Consider the following 13,278-nt stretch of genomic DNA (forward strand, 5'->3'; position numbering starts at 1 on the left):
AGAAATCCATTTGTTTTCCTCATGACACAGCAACATTCATAACCTAATAACTCAGAATAACATCCCTTCTGCCCTAAAGAAGTAATCTGACAAAATTAAAGCAAGACTTTATCCAGAGATTGTCCAAATCGGTAGTAAATTTCCACTCAATTGAAAGGGTTTTGAATAAAGCCTTCATGTGGGAGTCCAGCACACTGAGGCAACATGCAACATCAGAAAATCTTGATGTGAATTCAGGACCAGGGTCTTAATTTTCTTTTTTTTAATTACTCGATGCTCAGCCAGATGGAGTCCTACATACTTTGGTGGGAATTTACAACATAACAAAATAGGACCAAATAACGTGGCATGTAAGGACACCTGGATCAACCTGTAGGCCCTGAGCCAACAGCCGATATGCACTGAGGAGCCATTTATCACCATACTTTCCCCAAGAACGGCTTCTTTTGCTGTGCTGCTGGCTCCAGCATGTTCAAAATACCTCCACCACCCTCTACAGTATGTTTTGCAACCCTCTGAAACTGCACTTTATTTCAGGGGTGCATGCTTTGTGTCAGTAATTTCTATATACTTGTAGTTGGTTTTATAGCACTTGGTTACAGTAGGTAGTACAATCTGCCAAGAACCAGATATGAATGCATTTCATAACATGCTTTATATAATCCATTATTAGAGAACATTGCTGGATCTGTAATTATGTTTGCAAATGCATTTTATTGAGTTCTACATAAAAGCATGCAGTACTGAAAGCAGCTCTTAGGCTGCAGAAGTATATGTACTTTGCTTCTTTCCATATATTTCTTTTTTCTGTATATTCAACAGTAACGGAGGGGGAAGTACAAAGGTTAGCCTTGATTTCCTGTCAGACTCCAGCCCCTGACCAAGTGTCCTTGAACCTGAGCACAGACAAGACCCTCCCTGGAATCTCAGCATTATTATCTGCTTTCGTTCTAAATAGCAAAAGTGATTATGTGAACTCCGGCTTGAGATCTATCAAATCTTTAGGTCTTTATTCTGTTCCTGACACCACGTGAGAAGAAAAATTACATGCAGTACAGGCTTACCTTTACTGCACAGGTAAGCTGGAATCTACTACAGCATGTGCTAAAAGTGTTCCGTGCAGCCTGATTTCGCAGCCTGTCGTTGGCAAGAAATGAGCTGCTTGACACATCCCACACTGACAGTGAGTGACCAGCAGCTCTGGGATGGGAGCTGCCTGCGGCGCTTCTGACCCCACTTGGCTAAGTGCAAGGAAAGGAGCTTAGCCTCTCGCCTACAGATTTCCAAGAAAACCTCTCCTTTACGTTGTTAATTTGCAGGAGTCAGGCAGTTCAGACAGCAGCACCATCTCTTCTCATACTGCCTTTCCAATAAATGTCCTTTCAGTCAGGGTTGATTATTTCATCTGAAGCTTAAGTCCCAGACCATCCAAAGCCCTTACATACATACAGCAACTATACCAATAAGCTAATCTGCTGCAAGACTGCTATCTGTTGTGAACATAAAAACTACTGAACACGTTGAGTTTTTGTGCTTTTTTTAAATCTTGCATGGAAATACAGTATAAATATGGTACAAAGCTGGGAGAAGGTGAATTAATTATAGTTCGAGCCTTTTTCCATTTATGGTGAGCTTTCTCCTTCCTCCCCAGCCCCCAAGGAATTGCACTGTAAAACACTCTCTCTAATAGGTTTTATCTCATTCTGCCTCGCCTCCATTTTCTCCAGCTCCTCTAGCGAATATTTGTCTCTCCTACCTGCTGCCCAGTTAAATCAGCTTCGGAGTCAGTGACATATGCCAGATCGTGGGGGCTGTCACTTTAATTCCCTCTGTACATATTTTTCTCCTCCTAGCAGGGTGCCAGGGGCAGATGTTTAGGGAAGGGACCCCTTTGCTGCCTGGCACACTGATTCCTGACATTAGCTGCTAATTACGGGAGTCGAAATCCTGGTCTTCACTGACAGTTCCCAGAGTTGAGCAGCCGGTTTCTCCCAGGTGCAGTTGAGTGCAGGTGCCAGGCATTAGGAACTGCATCCTACACTCCAGCAGGGTGCTTCAGGAGCACTTCTTGCAGCTCCAACTCACCTCGAGGATCAAGGGAGCAGATGTCTCCTTTCCCTTTCACGCCCTTGCGCTGCCCAAGCATGCACCTAGCTCAGGCTTTGGGACTCAGGATACATCTCAAAGCCCTTTCAAATCAATGGAAATACTCTCATTGACTTCATGTGGCTTTGATGGGAAGCTCAACTTTAAAATCTCACTGGGCCAAAACCACAGCCCCTGCTGGGCTTCTTGGAGGTGTCTGTACTTTTTCTGCCAATCTGACTAAGAGAATGCATTCTTTGCTGGCAACTTCTATGGGGAGCTCTAGGGTTTCTGATGGTTTGCTAAAATCCCCCAGCTACATAAACTTTCCTCTGTTTCTGGCACCTTATGGAGCACCCAAATCTAAGTCTTCCTCAGGGCACAGGAAGTTAAGGTTGAGCCAGGTGCAAGTTTGATAGACCAAAATAACCATGATTTATTAGTGGGCTACAGATTTGGGTTTTAAACTGATGTTTATCAGGAAAACCCTGGAAGGAGCAAAACAGTCAAATCACTGATTAATGCAAGTACAATGGTGGAGGCAGCCAAATTCGAGCTCCTGACTGGTGGGATAGGGTAAAACAGGCTATGGCCTCTTATTGCCCAGCTGTCCCCCTACAGCCAGAGCTGGGGCGACCCTTACACACTGCTGTCCTGAAAAAAAGTAAGATTTTGGTATTCCCTTTGGGAAAGATACAGTTCCTAACACCATGCCTTTCTTTTCCAGCTAGAACTTAACACCATCACTAAACAGACAATGATATAACACACGTTTCTATGTGCAAGTGTCCAGGGAGTGATAAATTGAAGGCCTGGGTTTTAGTTACATTAATAATGCATATAGAAATGCTATTTGAAAATAAGAAAGTGATACATTTTATGCTATGTAGTTGGTGGGGCAGGAATGGAAAGAAGAAATTTAGTTTTACACTTCCTTTGCAACGCTGGGTCAAGGTGACTCCCAACACAAGCTGGAACAACCCCACCGGCAACCTCCTACACACCTACCTCATACAGCTCCAGCTCCTCTCCCCAGCTTAGTCACCTCTCCAAGCTTATTGTAGGGGGAGAGTTTTGAGAGAAAAGGCATTGAATTGCCTGTCCCCTCCCTAGGATGGCCTGAGGCATGACATGGGGACTCTTTCCTCTCTTTTCGTCCTGATCGGGGTGAAGTATTTCAGTGGGAAAACCGTGCCTAAGGATGTAGTTGTAAATCATGGAAAGAAACGGCTGGAGCAAAGCTCTCCATTTGTTACTACTCAAAAGAAAGAGAGCAAACCATTCCTACTGAACTGAACTTCAGTGACCACACAAACTATATAAAGCCATTGTGTGAATGTTCACGTTGCAGCACGAGTTTGCTCAGGCTGTGCTGGTACGAGATGGCAGAAAAGAGGCGTTTGTATCTTCCACGTTCAGGGAGTGCATGTCTCATTCTGCTTTCTGGCTCTGCTTCTTTTAATGAGTTCTCGATTCACCCAGAGAATGAAGATTCCCAGCATGAAGACAACTGGGAAACAAACCCAGAGAACACTGCACTCTGCAAGGACTGCTCACACATGCAGTTGCTTTTACTGGTGGCTGTCGTGACAGACAATTGCAGTGCACTTAGGGCTATTTCTCTGAGATGTGAGTAGGGCATTGCTTAATAAGGCAAAGGGACAAGCTTCCCACTGCCCATTGTGGTGGCAATTAAATAAGCCTCTTAGCCACATGTGACTGTGCCTTAGGAAATTAGTGTGATTCAGAATAATTTGGGTAAAGGAAAATATTCCCTTAAAGGATTCTGCCTGAGTTCTTCTGAGCGTGGAGGGTGGGAGAGGAGTGCTTCCCAGCCCTTGTGCAAAGGTGAACTCTGCCCAGAAAGAAGAAATTCGAGCCCACTGCAGCCACCTAAGGGCATTCCACGAACCAAAATGGAAAACTAATTAAGAGGGTGAATCATTTTCTGAGACTTACTCAGTTTTGCACAGCTTTAGTTTTTGTCTTTTCTGTCAGTGGAGAAGCTCTTGATCCAAACCAGTGTTTATAGCCACGTTTCCATAGAGCTCTGGCGTGCACAGCCAACTTGTGCGAATGACCTGCAAGACCTGTTTACAGACCTCCATTACAGAGCCTCTCATTTTTCTGGATGATTATCGTAGGTGTCAAATAAAGCTAGATTACCTGTTTTATGTCTTAGAATGATAAGCAAGCCAAAGCAAGTCATTTGGCTCATGTCGTTATACAGGTATACCTAGATATATGCACACACATTATTTCAAACACTCAAGGCAATCTTACAGCCTTTCTTGTTGAGATTTCGAAATCTCTTCGTTTTACCAAAGTGTTCCGCTCAGTTGGGTGATGTTGGCATCTCAGCTTCTCTGGTTGACCTGCAGAGATATTTTGCAAGATTTGAAAGAGGAAAGGGTGGCTCAAGCAAGAAGCCCTTCTTCCAAAGGAGTGATGTGGTCTTCCCCACTGGAAGGGATGTCTCACTCATGACAGAATTTGGTGCCTGCAATGGTTACAGGAGGTGAAGCGTGTGCTGACAAAGCTCGTTGCTGGGAAGCTTATAAATGATTCCTGGCACTACAGTTGGCAGTGGCCAGTGTTACCAGTCCTACCATTGCGTAACACTTGCACTTTACCACAATCACCAAAACAATCAAATGAGAAGAGCATGCTAACACTTGTTGGAGAATAAACTCAGCAGTCACTCTAACATCACACACTTTTTCAGCCGGCAGCTCCACCTCCTTCTCCTCCTCTGGCTGGGATGAGTGGGTTCCACCGCTGGTACCTGGAGCCCCACCTTCCTGGGTGCGGTGAGCATGGAGCCCTGCTTCCCCTGGGCAGAGATGTGTTAAGGCTTCGGGATGCGCTGACTCAGTGATGCAGAGCTGATTGCAAGTAGTAGTTTCAGCCAGCCAGCCAGCTCCAGCTCGCGTATAATATGCGTTTACCAACAAACAGACACAACCACAAGCTTCTTTTATAAATGATTCCGGAGCCTGGACAGCAGAGAGCTGGTTAGGGCTAAAGACTTGCAAAGTGCAAATGAGGGTACGTGGGAGGCCTGCGCAACGATGGCCTTTGCGCTCCCACAGCTTGGGTCAGCTAAATTCACAGTGAAGCCCCATTCCTCACCATAATCGAGAGATGCTTGGAGGCTGCTCTAATTAAAGCAGATTGCCACAGCCCCGGAGAAGCTGTTACAGGAAATGGAGTTCAGTTGGACCTAGGAAAGTTCTAGGAAAACCCCCCTTCTCTTCCACCTATATATTCTAATATATTAATTCACGCCCTTGAAGGATCCACTTCTCAAAGGGACACCCGAAAAGTCAATAGAGCCAAGTCCTTGCAGGATGAGCTGCAGATTGCAGGATCTTTTACAAGAAGCTCAAGAACTCACTTGAGAGCAGCACACTCTCTTTCACAGAAAAGATGTTCTAGCTGACATGCTGCTCCTCTCAAAGGATGAGGCAATATCCCTGAGAAGAGAGGGTGTCTCTTGCATAGACAAGCTATTCAGAGATTTCTGGGCTTGGTCCAAAATCAATTGAAGTACATGGCAAGACTTTCCACTGATTCCAAAGAGGTTTGAATCAAACCCAAACGTCAAAGCCAACACCATAAACTCTGCCTGGAAGCCAATACGCAGCCAAGCGCCGATTCCTCAGCATCGGTGTCATGTGCTTACAGCACGATACCCTGCTTACTCAGCAGGCAGCTCGCATTCGGCACCAGCTCCTTGTTTCCCCGTGGGTTCAGCTTCCTTTGCTGCATTGCAGTTCTCAAACCCAGGTGACAAAATGTGGTCACAGCACTGAGCTCTATAGCCATGAGGAAAGGTCACAGCACTCGCTGCCGTGCAGAAGCAGGGTGAAAAAAAGGGCAAAAATCAACAAAACAACAAAGTTCCCATACACAAGGAATGGGGTCTCCGAGCTCTCAGCCAATTATGTTAAACAGTGGAAAAATCTTTATTCTCCCACAACCAAATGGAACAAAATGATGACACAATGGCCTCAGTGCTTTAATCAGCAGGACAAGTCAAGCCTTTTATTCCTTTGTATATTCCAGTCAATGGAAAGTTATTGCTTAATTAACCCCCTTGAATGAATACCTGATAATTAATAAACCCATATACTGTACCCCAAGGCTTTGAGTTTAAGAAATCTCTTCTGTTCAAGTATGAAAAAAGAAAACATGCTGAACTAATGGGAAATAATTCTGGTAGAAGGCAAACCAATTAGGATTAGTGAATTCCATTTCATTTAAAGTTCCAAGATAGAGAAGTAATTTATCTAGTAAATTAATAGTGTTAGTGACTTTCCTAATATATTAGCAAGTCTTTCGTATCATATTAGTGAAAACCAAGCTGGCTAGTACAATAAAAGAGTTATTATAAAGGTATGAAGGTTACTAATGTGATAAGATTTTTTGCATCCAATTAGTATTAAAAGAATGCTGCTCCAAAGTGGACTTTTGTATTTATTTATATGATTACACAGCCCGCTACAGAGGCCACAACTTTTATCTCAGCAAATTACTAATTCCCCTCCCAAATTTGGAGCTACTGTATGTTATGTTCCCATGCAAAACTGCATGTGTGCTTGTATCTGTAGATCTGCATGCATAAATGACCCAAATTATTTGGCCTGGCTGCATTGTGTTTAGCACAACCCTACGGTGGTTTTGCATTCTCCTAACCTTGGATCAGCTAGAGACTGGCCTAATCAGATACAGCAGCCTAAAGGCAAAACAATTAAACTGAAATTATCATATGGAATCAAGCCAATGCTCCATCTTGTCTGGTATCCTGTCTCCATCAGTTGCTATATCCTCCCACCTTCTCTGGAACAAGGTGAAAAATACCTGCTGCACTGAGTTGATGGAATAACCTACTCACACAATCATTCTGCAGGACTGAGCCACATTCTAGCTTCCTGAATAAAACTGTCCGTGTTAAAACCTGAGCTAACAACTTTACTATTATAATCCAAACCCATGTAACTACACATGCTGACACACACACACACACACACACACAAAAAGGAAAAGACAAGAACTAAAAAGTGTTTTTACTACATTTATTCACCCACTGTTGCACAAATGGGCAAATTTTTGTACCTACCTATATTTCAGGTCACTAATTCTAACCAATAGTTTATACACATGCCTTTGCTGTGTGTTTATGTACAGATGTACAGTCCTTGGACAGAAGGCTTTTGGATTGTCATAAAACTCCTTCTTACTGGGTCAGCAGTAAAACTATACAGAATCAGGAACCTGCACAAGGGTGCTTACAGCTCAATTGTATTAGCAATTATAAATTGTGCTATTTTTCATCTTTAAAGTTCCTGCAAGAGTAGTTTTCCTAGGTAGATCAAATTAGTAAAGTAGAAACAGATGCAGTCTGTTGTCCATGGCTCAGGTAGAGGTATGGGTGATAAAGACTGATCATGGCCAATGGAAGCTAATGAGAAAAGATATATTCCTGCACATTCCACCAAAATCAGAACTGTGACTGATTCGATTCATTTCACATCCTTAAATCACTAGAAATAGTTCTAGTCTGGTTTTCAGACTTGGGTCCTGCTATTTCACCCCACTGAAAAACACAGCATCTCACACACCAACTGGAACTTTGCCTAACTTGGCAACATTTGCTCCTCCATACGCCCAAGCCAGAGAGAATACAGAGCAATCAGAGTCTGCACAGGGAAAAGTTGAGCTGTATGTCAGAGTTTATACTGACACATGAGTGGAAGGAGCTGAAAAGATTAGAATGAATTCCACCAGAGAAGACAACACAGCATTTCTTTTTTTAAGCCCCCTCCCATAAATTCAGACCCATACATTTTCCTACGCGTTCAATGGGAATTGCTGGTAGAATGCAACATGAGACTTCTAAGGACATTAAAAACTGCATGGTTTTCTGCAGCAGTCACCGTGAGCCATCACTGAGACAGCTGCCACAGACAAATTCAGTACAGAACCTTTACCTCCTCGAGTGTAGGACAAGTAACTATGCAAGCATAGGAACAGGTATATTTAACTTCATGACTCATTTATTGTCCTTGTGGGGGTGGGAAAGGATCCCGCATCATTAAACCATACTCTAAGCACATAAGCAGCCAAACTTTTTTTGTGTGCCTCTTTTTGAAATGTCAGATTAGGATCACATCTGGATAGAGACCATAGCAAAAAGAGGAGTTATTTAAATTATTTCAAAGGTGGAGTCAAAAAAGAGTAACCGGGAACCACATAGGAGATGGAAGAGTGAGTAGCTCAGAGAAAAAAAACAGGAATCCAGAAGGCAATTCTGGATTCCTAATGAGGAGAAGTCATAACACAGGGATAAGGCTGGGTCTGAGGCTTGGACAATGGTAACTGGTGGTGAAGATTTAAACAGTTGGTGAAGGAGCCTGAGGTCAACCATGGCTCCAGTGGAGCTGCTGAAAGAGCAACTGGAGATGGGGAAAGATAACTAGAGAATGAAGAGTTATGGATGCTTTAGGAGGAAAAAAATGACTGACTGTCAAACCAGCACATAAAATAAGACAGCTGAAGAGCGAGGTCATCGGAACAAGCAGCATGGCTGTGGGGGTTGGGGAAAGCAAGAACACTCATAGGAAATCAGATGATGATTTGATAAGGGAAATTCAGATTCAGAGGTCAAAGAGGAAGAAGTTGGTGAAAAATAGGTCAAGGGAGCAGCCTCCCTTCATTATTTTGCTCTTCAAACCTTTAATTTAAGAGTTGCTAATGACAGACAGTGCTCAAAATGACATTTGTATTACCCTTCAACCCTGATGTAAAAATAGGCATAATCCTGTTTTTGCAATGATTAATGCAGTGTGAAAAAGATAATTAAACAAGGCCTGGTGTACTTTTGCTTTCTATGCCTCACTGCTACCTTCAGTGGCTCCTGCTCAATCTCCTTGAAAATCTATTAGACTGGTGCCACCATTTTATCACTTTTCCTGCATTATGCTAAACTTGTCCTCCCTGGGTTTTAGACCAGCAGCAATTCCTCCGAGGAACAGAGCAAGGATGAGAACTGTCTCCTACCCATGTGATTACATGACCTTGATGTAAATTCCAGCACATAAAGTTTTTACAGGTAACGCTTACTCTTAATTACCCACTTTGCGCAGTAATAGCAACTTCTACCCCTTCACCTGGTTAGAAAAACCCTTGGCAGCCACTGAAGGTGGTTCCACTGAAGGTGATGCACTTCATCAGCTCACAGTTACCATCATATTTCTGAGAAATAAGCACAGGAGGTGATGGGGAGACAAAGGTGATCTGGACACATTAATACTCCGCAGGAGATATTTGCATAGTTGTTAAAAATAAAGTTTTTGAAGTTCTGCTTTGGAATTTTATCTCTATTTTTATTTTTATTTTCCAAAAGAAAAAAGCTTACAAAAACTGAAAAAGGCACCAAATGCCTGAAAAGAGATATTTTTTTTTTCCTGAGGACCCATAAATTTGGTGGATTTGATCCTAAATGAGTTGTAGACAAACGTCAGCTTACTCTTGATATCATCAGAAATGGATTTTCTTCCTTTGTGCTGCCCCATACATAATCAAATGCATATTCAAAACACATAATGCTCTGCTATTTTAAAATTATTGCTTGATCCTATGGCTGTGGAAAAGCAGTGGAGTCAGCCAGTGTCTCTTTGGGGTGAATCAGCAGCAGAGGCAGGACTGGAACTAAAGACATTACAATACCTCCCTCTCTTCTTCCAGTTCCCAAAGCAATAAAACCCTTCTATGCTAAATTAGACTATTGATCAGCGGCTACCATTCCTAATGGACATCCTGTCTCTCATGTCTGGGATTAGGATGTTCTTTCTGCTGCTGGATAATCTTAGTACTGCACAGTTGCTCTTTCTCTGCTAATTACTGACTGTAAGAAGAAAGATCTCCTGGTTGTTTTCTGTAAAATATCATCAAACAGGATCGCATGAGAGGAAATAGCAACATCAATTTGCAATCTACTGCTATCTGATCAAGTTTGAGCTAACTACCAGGTATGTAATTTTTTTCTATGAAGTGACGTTACATCATTAAACCACCATCTGCAACATGTTATAAGACATGTTGATAATTCAAGCTATCGTGTCATAATATTCATTAGGGAAAAAAAAATAATACTTTCTTCCTGCTCTGGTGACGGTCAAAGGGTAAGCATGAGCAGAAAGTCAGACCTACCAAGTTTGTGAAAAAGTACCACAGCCTGAACATCTTGCACCAAATACAGTCTAGGTGGCCAAGCTTCAGTAGGGGCTGCCCCAGCATGACTGAATTTAAGCACTCTGCTTACATGAGAAAAAGGGCAAGATGTTCTTTTCCCTGTGACTTGACACCCACACATGTTCTCACACAATGAGATGAGCCCGAGTCACACACTCAGCAAATCCTGCATTTCGGCCCAATACAAGCATGCAGCAAGTGACAATGTGACTAAAGAGTCTACAGAGTAATTTCCCCACTTCTTGGTCCTTTCTCAGGGCTGCCAGGCAAAGATGACAGGAATAATAGCAGAGAGCTTCAGTACTTCCCTACCCCTTCCAGACAGCATCATCTTAAGGCAGTTCTTAGAGATCCTTTATCATTTTGGTCAAGGAACAGTATCACAAATTAATTTTTTTTAAGCTCAGCTGTGATCCATACATTGTTATGATGAGACCGAGGGCAACTGTAATCCAGCCCACTGAAATGTCCCAATTTTGCACACAACCTTTGTTTAGGGGTGCACCTATTCTATTTTCACCCAGCTTTTTCCTAGACTGAAAACACCCATTAGCAAGTCAGCATCCCATGCTACATCCCAGCAGCCAATTTGTGTGCTCCCAGTTAGCACAGAGAGAAAAACATCTTTCTGCCACATGTACCCTAAACTGCATCTTGCTAAAAGTCAAGAACCGGTGGTGAATTAATAGCCCTGCCATACAGATGCAACAGCAGACTTATTTGAGAGTGCTGCTAGTATCTTCTACCTTCTGAGGTCCACAGCCAGTGTCTAAATGGATGTCAAGGGAGGGCCTTCTATTCTTTAAGTGTAAGCTGTTTTCTATTGTATCATGGTTTGGAACTCAATACGCAAGATGTACTATGGCATTGTGAGATAGTGACAGCTGCTGAGGAAATGCTGTGTTATAAACACGCAATGATGCAGTGAACTGGCAAATCCATATGGCTGGAAAAATGAGGAGGAGGAAGAAGAAAAAAGTATTTCAGATTTTTTCTGAACAAAGTAGGCATTTGGTAGTTTGCTTCAGTTTACATGGCAGCTTTTTTGAAAAAAAAACAAAAAAAGGATTATTCATGCACACACACACACTGAGGTATATATATTTATATAAATGTGCACTTCGGCTATTGCTGTTATCCTAGAGATGATCTGCATGTGGCTGGAGAAGCAGAGGTGATACTGTCCTACAGCACCATACCTCTGTGTCTTACTTGGTTGAGCTCTTTGGCTGAGCAAGTAGTATCTTGGCTTGTCAGAGTACCACCTCCTCCAAGCATCCCCCTGAAACCCATGTGCCTCCCCCTCCCTCTTCTGTGCAGACAGATGATTTCCACACGTATATACACCAGGGAAAGATCAATCCCTCACTTTTGCAGTATCGTAAGTTATGGAGGATTCTCTGCATGCTAGAATAAATGAGCGTGGATAGGGTGGACGTAGGACATCACTGAGGGAGACCCCGAAACCACATGGAAATGTTTATACAGCTTAAGCGTGCCCTCATAATTGATGGATCTCAGCAAGCATACTTGTCCATTATGCTTAAAAATGCTGATAAATCCAAGTCCACAACACCTGCTTCTTAGGAAAGCGACTATTGTGTGTTATGGCTTTTCAAAAAACTGAATGAGGAAATGGAAGCTCACACCCATATCAGTCCACGTTTCCAAACCTGGCTGCCACAGCTTGCTTCCCACTTCTGAACATGAGATCCTAACAAAAGTGGCAGTCTCATAAGTTCTGTATATTAACAGCAACCATCCAGCTCCTTCTCAGTCCAGTTATTTTTGCTTGGATCCTGAACACAAGATTAAAAATCCCAATTTTATCATGCAGGTTTGAACTCGCAGCCCAAAGAGCAGATAGAAACAGGAGCTGAAGCTCGTGAGTCTGCTCTTTTGTATGGCACTTTTCCATCCAACTTTAATCAACGTTGTCTGAGAACTGAGGGCTCAACGAGAATTGCAGTCCAGCACTGGTGACATTTGCCTATGCTCCATAATCATCCTCAGATTTTTAAGGAGAATTTTCTCCCCAGTGATTTTTTCCCTTGTCATTTAGTGCCACTATTTCAGATTTCTCCTTGCCGACCTGCTGGAGTGTAATCAGTGCATCTATATAGAGTATGAGAATATATTTGGAAAGCTTATTTCCAAGGGCCATTGGTGATGACTAACATTTTTACACTGCACAAAAGAAGAGAAAATAAATTTAGGAGTAGCAAATAGAGCCACTGTGTTATTTCCTTCCCTGTAAATAAATAACTGTAGCACTTATATTCCAATTGAGGAGCTGGGTACCAAGCATCTTTGTGGGGAAGGCACTATTCAAACAGTCATAAACGTTCGCCCAAGACATTGACAATGAAGGCTTAAGACAGCACAAATTATAGGGAACATGAAAGAAGCCCTGCTTCCCTTGAAGACACCACCTGTTTAAGCACCTGGGAAAAATTATTCATAGCACTTCACCACTACACAGACAATAAAGATCCTATGGAAATGTCTTTGTTTAAAATCAACACTTATGGCTCAGATTTCACAGAAGTGTATGTAAATCCTAACTGATGCAACAAATGCAAAATGACGTCTTTAAAAACATGGGCCCTGCACGCCAGGCTTAAGAGCAAGCCAAACCATTTCAGCTTTAGATTCTCCTATTTTAGGACCAGAGACCTGACACCACAATTATCCCTTTTCTTTTCTTTTTTTTTTCCTTCATTTTCATTCTGGGTTGCTTCACCTCAGTAAATATTTATATAAACTTTTTTTCCCCACTGTATAAGAACTGTCCTCCCCAGCCAAATAGCTATTAACCAGAAAATGGGAGCAAACCCCACCGGCATTCACCCAATGCAGCTGCTCAGTTCCATGCCCTTGCTCAAGTCATAGGAGACCAGACCCTTTAAAAGCCAGCAAACCCTCTATATTGGGGCC

Source organism: Meleagris gallopavo, chromosome 13 (assembly GCF_000146605.3).
Source record: "Meleagris gallopavo isolate NT-WF06-2002-E0010 breed Aviagen turkey brand Nicholas breeding stock chromosome 13, Turkey_5.1, whole genome shotgun sequence".
Classification (NCBI taxonomy): Eukaryota; Metazoa; Chordata; class Aves; order Galliformes; family Phasianidae; genus Meleagris; species Meleagris gallopavo.